We start from the raw sequence: 10,268 nt of genomic DNA, 5'->3' as shown, positions 1-10,268 counted from the left end.
GTACAAAATATAAAACCGATAGTTGCATTACCAATTGCGGGGATTCAATGATACTCTGGGAATCAAAAATCCCCTTATTTAAAGAAAAAAAATGTGTTTAATCTGCTACATGCCATAGAAACTTTATTAAAAGTCATAAAATCTCAATTTAGACAAAAGATTTGTAGGTAAGTGAGTACAGGTACCTACTTTGGATTTTTTTGTCCTTAAAGCTTATGGTATACAGGAAATAAGTTAGTTTAATTAAAAAATTTGCTGCAGCTAGTACGTTCCGAATAGTAATGATAGTAATATGCAATTAGCAACTATTTAATAGTTCCCATCTCATTCTCATCCCAACCCGTTTAATAAACTTTTAAACGTAGTTATAAACTGTCGCATTATAATATAAGTAAGATTAATCGTTTCTCTGGGTGTGCATCGGGCGCGTCGTCCGGCGGCCACCCTTGCGCTGCGCCCCCGGATCACGCCACGTGCTCCAGGTAGGGCAACACGTCATGTGGTGTCGTTTATTATGCATTCACGCACACATCAACACGCTGTCTTGTGAATGGTTTCCGGTCATGTCATAATGTAGACATCTTATAACTTTATGCGTTAATCCTTGTAATGAATATAAAAGTTAGCCAAGATTGTAATCATGCTTGTTTGATAGAAGTGAACGCAGAAAACGGTGAATGTATTTGGATTTTTGGTACACAGATCGACCAAGTTCTGGACCATATAGCATAATTATACATATACGGTCACGTCATAATACATATTGCGTTCGGAATCTAAAGCGAAACATAATACCTAAGTTAATAAGTCTTGAAAATATTTAGGTGCAATATAATATGAATTCGAAGGTGTGTGAAGTCTACCAATCCGCACTAGGCCAGCCTGGTGGACTAAAGCCTAATCCCTCTCAGTAGTAGAAGAGGCCCGTGCTCAGCAGTGGGCAAGTATATAATACAGGGCTGATATTATTGTTATATTTTTATTATAATATGAAACTTCAAATTATATTTGCACTGTCCTATAATATGATCGTTTATGTTTGTGTAGTATTATGTTGATTCGCAAAAACCGAGGCGGCTCGAACTTGAGTACAGCGGCGCCATAAAGAATTCTGACATTGGAATGCACGAACAACGTCATAATATTATGAATGTCTCATGTCTAAGAGGCCCGTCAGATTACAGCTATGGCAGCATTTTAATTAAACACAGGGATCATACTTACAAATAATACGCTTCTAATTATCCATTCATTTTTACTACTAAAAAAAATGGAGATGAATATCGAAGGGCAACTCTCTCTCTCTCTGATCTGAATTTGAATTACGAAGCATTGCGTGGGACTGCACTGCGTTTGTCATATTGAGATATAAAATGGTTAGGCCCAAAAAACTAGTAATTTCTCATTATCCTGGCTATAATACTTATAACTGCACTAGTTGCGCCTCTGCTTGCTGCTTCGGAAATAAGTGACGTGAGTGTGTTTGTTTATAACCACGTCTTTATAATTGGGTTTTTAAACAACACAATAGTGCTTGGTGCCTAAAATAGACAATGCGGTTATATTAAGGCACTCCATACCAATTCATACGGACTTTCGTATTTAAATCGCCTTCTACATATTATTTTTGTATAAATGTATGTAATTATTTATAGATATTTAAAAGATTTCGCTGATCAGGGAATTACGTAATATCAAGGCTTGTACGAATTTTGTGTAATTAAGGACCAACATTAAAAACAAACTATATGTAACTATGTTATTTGTTATGATGTTTATTCGGCTTATATTTACTAAAATATAAAAGAGAACTGCCAAATGCCTACTAGTAAGTAATATTTCAAAGATAAAATGGAAGTGTTAGTGTGATGAAATCAATTAAAATTGAATAAAATCATAAGTGGGAAGTAGAACAACTGTCCAATTTATACATCAATAAACATGTAAGACTTCATTATGTTATTTATTTAACGGCATAACATTAACGCATTGTAGCGTATTATCCAACCGCAAACACAAAATCCTGGCGATAATTGTGGATATGTATTGCAAATTTATTTATTTATTATTTATACTAAAAATATAAAATAATTCGTTTTATAAAGAAAATATAAAGGTGTATTTATTTTATACACGGATTATCTTTAGAAACGTACGATTATGTAATATTTATATTAATTTTTATTATATAAATTTTGTTCATTTAATTATAAATAAACCCTCACTCCAACTTTTCTGTAGAAATGATTTCATCCTACGGTTGTCTGGAAGAGATCGCTGTTAGCGATAAGCCCGCCTATTGTTGCACCTGCTTCTCTCTTCCTTAAATAAAATAAACGATTTTCATACTTTATTTCACGGCCGATGCTGTTTGAAAGATATCAATTCTACCATTATAAAAATAACTTTACTTTGGCATTCATGTTGTCCGAATGTAATTTGTGGCCCGTATGGTAATTACACCAACTGTTTTCTATTCCTCGCTTTTTAATGAAATTTAAAATAAACATGGAAGAATTACGACAGTAGAAATTTTTCTTGATCTAATTATTTAGTTACGTCTAGACTCTAGCTTCCTCATTGCTAAAAGCACACTAAGAAGTGAAGATCTATAGTAAGTAATCGCTTCGTTTTTTGATGTTGTAGGTATTATGTTTTCAATTGTACTCCTACACAAATAGAAACGAACAAATACGTTATTGGTTATTAGGAGCTTAGTTTGAACATCCAGAACAGGTTAGTTAGTTAGTTTTCTTAGTTTGAACAGGTTTGGTAATTTTGCGTAAGGATTTGTTAAAAATGGGATATGTTTAGAACCGGGCTACCTCCAGTCACACAACCTTACATATTGTACAAATAAATATTACGCATAATTGTACGACCTTCCAAGTTTGTAGCTTCTTTTTGATTATACAAACAATAATCAATCATGGCAATAAATATTCTCCCTAATTTCCACTATAAGTACATAGGTCTAAAAGTATATTTTAAGTTCGTAATCCCGTGTCTTTGTATATAAATGAATACACGCTATATCCACAGCATGATGTTTATCAGAAAACTAAAAATGTAAACTTGGAGATATGCTATCTATCACCAACATTTCTAGCATGAGAAAGGGCGAATATTGGCAAATGCTGTAGATACTGTCCGCAATGTGAAACAAAAGTAGTTTTTAAACAACATTATTAGTGTGGAGAAAATAATTTAGTTTAATCCGCTGTTTATTAATCGACATTGGCTACTTCATCGATAGATAAACGGTGGAAGCCATGATATAAAAGAAGAAAAATTTAGATTTACATCCACATAAAAATGAGGTGTTATAAATTTATCACTAACCTAAGCAAAGTAAAGTAACGGAGTACTTATTTTATGCTGACTTCTATGTTTTTCGACACTGTACTTTGTAGCTACATTGCCTTTGAGCCTTCCTTTTAATTAATTCACTGTGATTACCGTGCAGATTGATGGTGTCCTATTTTATGGCGTCTTACGAGGCTTAATAAAGTTTGTGGGACGGCTTAGGGAAGATAATGAGAAACGAGGTTTTACTCCGTTGTGATTCTAAAAATTTCATATCCAAATAACTAAGAGGATTTTGTTTTAAACTATTTATTATGGATGTATCTTATTGTTTTGTTATTGTTTACGTTACGTACAAGTACGTAACGTAAACAAGCACGTAATGGACATTATTGCGTTTATAACATTTGAAATTGGCGGACAGAATACCAAATACGTCAAGCTAATTTCGGCAAAATAACGTAACACGGCAGAGTTATGAGTTTACACTGTTATAAAGGATAGGGTCAAGGACCCCAAAATTAAGGATTTTTTTATACCTGACGTTATTAAACATGGAATACCTGTTATTATGATATCTGTCATGATATATGCATTTCAGGAGATGAAGCTCTTCAAAGGTCGGTTAGATAATTAAATGGCCGTAGTAACTTGCGGTTAATGCTTGGTAAATATGGATCTCTCAAATCCGATACATGTACTGGGCCAATAATTATTCGTTGATAAATATTTATACATTGAAAATCCTCTCAAATCAGTTATATCACATAAACACAGGATTTCACTATAAACATGGTCGAATTCAAACGAAAATCGGTATTTTATTGTGTTTAATATCGAAAATCCGATTTCTTTGAATTAGACTGTTTATTAGCAGATATCCGGCGACACCTACAAGTTAGATGCAGCTTCATAAAACCGATAAACTTTATTAAAAGAGTCGTGTCGTAGCGAAGGACGATAAATAACACTTACTATGATACCCGTTTCGCCGACGAAGACTTAACTTTTCTAATTTTAAGTTCTAGAGCGCATGTAGACGAACAGAAGCAAGTAGCGGTTTGCACTTTTAGGGTTATGATTACTTTTAAAGGCTACAGAACATACAATTAAGATAAGTATATTTTTTCACCATAGGTAATCTAACCTGGTGGTAGGCCTTTCATATGTGAGTCCGTCTGGGTAGGTACCACCGCAATGTCTATTTCTACCGCCAAGCAGCAGTGTAGTGGTTTGAAGGACATTGTAGCCTATGTAACTGGACATAATGAGACTTAACATCTCACGTCTCCGGATGGTGAGCGCAGTGAAATATCAAACAATACTTTGTATTTCAAGGTGTTTGATGGTGTTTCTACTGTTTTCGGGCGGTCGTATCGTTTACCATCAAGGTTCGCTTGGGCAAACTCGTCTCGTCATTAACAGCAAAAAAGAAAAAAGTACAAATATTATATATAGAACGCGAGGTTGTTTGTAGCTTTATGGGGACTAATCTCTGGCACTACTGAAACGATTTTGAAAATTCTTTCACTAATACGAAGCTACATTTAGAGTGCTATAGGCTACTTTTATCCCGGGAAAATATTTATCCAATAAAAACTTATTCACGCGGGCGGAGACGCGGTCAAAAGCTATTTATTGTACAAAATGTTATTTATCGAATAGAATAAATATTGTGTTTACCAAAAATCGAAAATTATAAAATGACATCACAAAAAATATTAAGAAAATTAATTTTGTTCTAAAAACTCTTTTAATTTCAACTTTAATACAGCAGCTCTTAATTATATCGGAATATTAAATTGGAACGCGGCGGTCAATGTTATTCAGAAATACGAAATTCAACGTCCAATATTTATCTTATTATTATGCCACATTATATTCTACGGTGATTGACATTAATTTATATATTAATATGTAAAGAAATATCTTTGTTACACCAGTAACGAAAGGTACATATAAACCAATTCATGCCGGCTTCTCTTTCGTAATTTATATGAAATCTAAGTATCTTTGAACGATTTGCATACTACATTTATGCATATTAGTAGTATCTATTATTGCGACAGATTCCCTTTTAGAAAATTTCACTCTTCGTCACTGTTGTACACTTCATTAGCCTCATTGTGCGCACAGTGGAGTGTGAGATTTGGCATAATTAAAATTTATACAGAGAAGGAGTGCTCGAGAACCTTAGTAATATTCACCTAAAAATTGAATAAATTGGGATCCAATTTTGGTCACCGTGAGATTATAGTTCGTATAAAAAGATATTTCTTATGCCGTAATTATGTGTGGATCACATAATTAAAATACGCTTTGAGTTGTAGCATGCTGTAAGCTTCAGCGGTCAGAATTTAGATGTACTATCCCTATACTGTCCCACTGTTAGGCACGGCTCTCCTCTATTACTGAGAGGGATTAGGCCTTAGTTCACCACGCTGGCCTAGTGCGGGTTGGTAGACTTAACACACCCTCGTAAATTCCTAATAGCGAATTTCTCAGGTATACAGGTTTCCTCACGATGTTTTCCTTCACCGTTAAAGCAAGCGATACTTAATTCACAAAGAATACATACATATTTTTTTTATAGAAAAGTCAGAGGTGTGTGCCCTTGGGATTTGAACCTACGGACATTCGTCTCAGCAGTCCGTTTCACAACCAATTTGTCTATTGCTTTTTGTAGATGTAGTTATATCAGCAATAAATACACAACTTGATATGTTAAGTACGTAGACTTGTTTCAAATTGTGTTTTATTACCTAGGTACTGAGACTTAAGCTGTTAAGCAAAATTTTAGATGATAAAATCTAAACCATTTGAAACAAGTTTATTCGACTCGCACATATCTTTTTACGTAAATGTTCCTTGCGATACCTCTAAATTATGTATTGGTTCCTTTTAGAATATAAAGATCTATTTTTTACAAAGAAAAATAAATTATATAAATATCTATCTTAATCTAATTTTGTTACCATGCGGGTTTTGGATACTGTTGCGGCTTTAGCAGGAAAGGTAAATAGTTCTAACGGGTAATAATATAAAGAATTTACCTTATTTATGTGCGTTCACGACTAACCCCTGTCATCCCATGTCTTTAACAGAATGCGCAGAAGAATTTCGTATGTATGTAATTTTTCTTTTACTGACCCGTATGCTTTGGTGAGATATATGAATTATACTTTTAGTACTTATATTGACTTATTATTATTTATTAATATTATAAATGCGACTGTTTGTAAAAAACTTTGGATGTTTGGATGTTTGTTAGAAATAAATGTAGAAATCGTTGAACGGATTTGGATGAAATTTGGTACATGGGTAGATTATAAATTTTATCGTAATTTACACCCAAGGAAAACACTGGAATTTTTAAATCTGATTCTTAAATAGATGACGCTGGCGTCGTACCATGTTTTAGGGACTTTTTGTAGCAGGAAATGCTTTTCATGCGAGTTACCTAGTGTATCATATTATTTAATTTCTTTACGAAAGTTATTGTAATATGTAGTTATTTCTCTCTATGTTCAGCTCAACGGAAAACTACGGTTGAATACGAATTGTAAACGTCTTTTATTTTAAGATCAATATAACTTGAAAGGGTTATTATAAATAGTATTTGCACTTAGTGCTCTGAGCATCGTTCGCGTATAAATCTAGATAACATAGGAAATTTCAACGTACTCAATGAAAAATTAAACATTCATAGCTTATTCCAAAGCTTTAAGCATTGTATTTAAATGCATAATTATTAAAACAAAAAATGAATTGTTAAATTGAATTTCTTTAACCCCGACCACGTATAAATTTCATTTTAGGGGCTCAGGTAAGTACATATATACACAGTCACAATACACCTGTTATTGATTCATCTGCTAAGACCTTTCTTTTTATTCATAGGAAAATACGGTCCATACTAATTATGCTTGAAAAACATGATATTTAGGTACTGAAAATTCAAGTACTTACTAAAACAATTCCAATACCGTAATTACATTGTATTGTGATAAAATTATTTGCAGATATTAAACTACTTATTCGATTCTATTATAGAAGTATTTTTTTCTCCGTATTCATTATAATATAGAAGTTTATAGCAATTTCGATAAATTAGAACATGTTGCGTTGAATAAGACGATAGGGGCAACCAAGAAGTTTCTAAACTGATACGGAATTTTCATCTTTTATCTGCAAATTCCGGGTTAGTAATTATTACTGTTCATCATAGACGTTAATAGTGCCCTTAACTGAAGCGAGGCCCTAGGCGAAAGCAAAACCAAAACGACGACAGGCCCCGAGCGGAACAAAACAAAGTTCTCTGGTTTTAATAGTTTCATCGGTAAAATCGTAAACAAAGGATTTCCAGGCACCGCGTGATTGCCCAGTTCGCCTCCCCCTAAGACCGCTTCTGATAGATGTAGTATCTATTACGCTATTAATATAGGAAATTAGAGTTTCGAATGCTGACAACCCTAATGGATGTACATTTGAGATAACCGCTTTCCATCTTCCTTTCATTTAGGCAGATTTCATCCCACGCATGGTTACCGAACACGGCATAGCCTAATGTCCTTTAACCGGATTGTGCCGAGTGACAACCCTGATAGATTGGATCTGGCGTAATTAAATCGGGTGAATCTCTGACATCAGTCCCCGACATCCGTAACAAGGTTCGCGCTTTTATCGGAGTTGGCCTTCCTTTAAGGCGTTCAAATATATGCGGTATTGTCGCTTTTGTAGGTATGTGGTACAATTAGATTCAATATATTATGGTAACGTGTACGCTAGCGGTCTCCCGCGGTGTCTGCGACGTTGTGGAAGAACTCTAGAAATATTGCTAAGGTTACTTTAATTACGTTTTAGGAAAATAATAGTATGTCGTTTGCAATATCCTGAGCTATTCCAATGGATGTCTTGAAATAGGTGCTGGTGGTAGGATATATTTTATATCCGCCAGGAAAGTGAACTCCGTACAAAAGGTGTTTAAAACCGTCAGGGTGGCCTACATAAGTGAGTCGTATTCCGGGATCAGCCTGTGTATATCTGGTTTCAACAGGCCGCCATAATTGTATAGACTGCCGAGGGGTATACATCTTACGCCAGTCGACATTCTATTGGACACCACTCCACTTACCATCAGAGGTGTAGCGGAGTCACATTGCTATGCACTATATATAAAAAACAAGATAACTTGAATTTTTATACTAAGATTAAACAGTTTACGGTCTCATTACAGAGAATACTCAAGTCGGGGCTAAGTGGAAGCATCTACAGAAGGCTGTATAATGTCGAGTAGAGAAAAAGCTTTAAGTAGTGACACGACGTGTTAATCTATCTGCATTAGTCGTAAAATGTAACACGTATATCTTGCAGCACTACTTCAGGTACCGCGATTTTTTTATTGCTGCGGAGAGCGATAGCAGTCATCGAGTATTTCTAAAAAGCCTCTAGCGTTCTCGTATCTACATCATTATACATACTGTTGAGTTTCATAAAATCTAATAAAACATTCCGCCCTCAGAAACTTGTTTGGTTACTCCTTTATGTTTTGATTAAAACTTTTATACAGCCAATGGAATATTGAACGTGTAATTTAGAATTGAAACGATTTGAATTTATAATTACTAGATGTACTTTCGTATAAATTAACTATATTTATGTTGTAAGTAGTGCTTATGGCTACATTAATTTATTATAATAGCGCAGAATCGATTACCTATACAGACCATTACCAAAATTTCTTGCCCGTTCTTCTCTGGTGAGAACTGCTTTCCGAACAGGTGGTAGAGGTAATATTGACGGAATCTAAATAATGTATAAATTATAAGGATTCAAATAAATTATTTCATATAAACTCGGAATTCAAATGTAATACACGTTCAATGAGTTGTCGAATTGTAGTAAAAACAATGTTATAAAAGAGATGTACCGCAATGAATTTTTATTTACGACATAAGAAATCATTAAAGTAAATATGTATTACTTAGATGTTCGATTTGTTTTGTGTACCATTAGAGAAATATTGCCGTGGTACCTAATTGAATAAGTCGTAAGTCAATAAAGGCCATTAGCGCATTAAGCGAAAAAAATATATATACTTAGTAATTCGTACAAAAATTAAAATTATTTAGAAAGGAAACAGATTTGACGAATATTATACGTTATTATAAAAAGTAATAATAAGAATTGGAAATCTCACATAGTGTACTCCGATTACGGCAGAAAAGACATTTTAAAATAAAAAATGTAAGATATTGTTAACTCTGCGGGAAAAGCTAAATAAATCAATAAGACGGTAACATGTAAACATAATTTATTCTTATTCACAAGTACAAAGAGTTCTCAGTTGAGATCTTCGTAGTTATAGAGGGTGCGTCTGTTCGGCGCCTTGCAGCCGCCGCCCGTCGCGCCGCCCTACCGACGCCACCATCTTGCCCTTGCGGAGCGGCATTATTGTTTCAAGCTATATTTGAATTTAATGGACTTGTTAGTATAGGAATGCTAGTTTGTGTATAATTTGTAATTATATGAGATTTAGGTTGTATTTAAATGTTGTTATTCAGCAACAACACAGGCTAATGAGTGGCTTGTTTTTCTTAAATATATCTGTAACTCTTAAATTTAATTTGCATTTATGACAAAAAAATTACTATAAATAAGTAAGTAATTAATAATATAATAAAGCATCTCTTCGTTTAACTTATTAAGGGTCTGTTTTAGGAGTTTCATGTAAATTTGACTTGATTATTACATCGTATAAAACAGTTTATGATGATCAATGACTATTGTTTTTAATAGGAACATATTTTATGTGACGTTTAGTATTACTAAGAAATTGTAAAACAGCCTCTAACAGTATTATTAAAATAATATATTTTGGTTTATAATAACATAATAATACACTACTATAAATCGGAATAAAATATGCCAAAATCCTATAAGCAGAAAGCAGTACAATTTAC

The sequence above is a fragment of the Manduca sexta genome, chromosome 25 (genome assembly GCF_014839805.1).
Source record: "Manduca sexta isolate Smith_Timp_Sample1 chromosome 25, JHU_Msex_v1.0, whole genome shotgun sequence".
NCBI lineage: Eukaryota > Metazoa > Arthropoda > Insecta > Lepidoptera > Sphingidae > Manduca > Manduca sexta.
This window is presented reverse-complemented; position numbering follows the sequence as displayed.